This window comes from Sinocyclocheilus grahami, unplaced genomic scaffold (assembly GCF_001515645.1).
Source record: "Sinocyclocheilus grahami isolate Dianchi unplaced genomic scaffold, SAMN03320097.WGS_v1.1 scaffold18.1, whole genome shotgun sequence".
Taxonomy (NCBI): Eukaryota; Metazoa; Chordata; class Actinopteri; order Cypriniformes; family Cyprinidae; genus Sinocyclocheilus; species Sinocyclocheilus grahami.
Window position 1 is genome coordinate 3,149,082 of NW_015505197.1, and position 546 is coordinate 3,149,627.

The window sequence follows — 546 nt, forward strand, 5'->3', positions numbered from 1 at the left end:
GTTATTGACAAACATTACACAGAGAAATATGTTGCCCATCAAAAATAACGACCCCTCGGGACCCTCTATTTTCATGATTCCTGACATCTTACACATGAAGGAACTTGCACATAACACAGCAAAGTAAAGCAAATGACCCATGTTTGTTATCTCTTTTTGTTGCTAAACCAATTTGAAATCCTCTCTTGGACAGAAATCATCTCCTGCGGATGTTGGTAGCAGAAGGAGGCGTGAATTTTGCGGCAAATGAAATGACAGCCACCATTTTTTTCTAAGTGAATTTGGAAAGGAGGTCGGGTAGGGTCCAATTAAAACTGCATGTGGGAAATTAACAGGCCGCCTTCCACAAACCCCTGAAGAGCCACTAATGTGACTAATAACAGTGTAGAGAGAAATGACAGACATCAGCACAGACACAGAAGAGCTGCAGCACTGCAGAGAGATGCAATAAAACAATGATGCTGTTTATGGCACACATATACACCAAATTGAAAAGAGAAGGTTTCATTTTCTCCCTGGGCCTGTGAAAAAAAAAACACATGACAC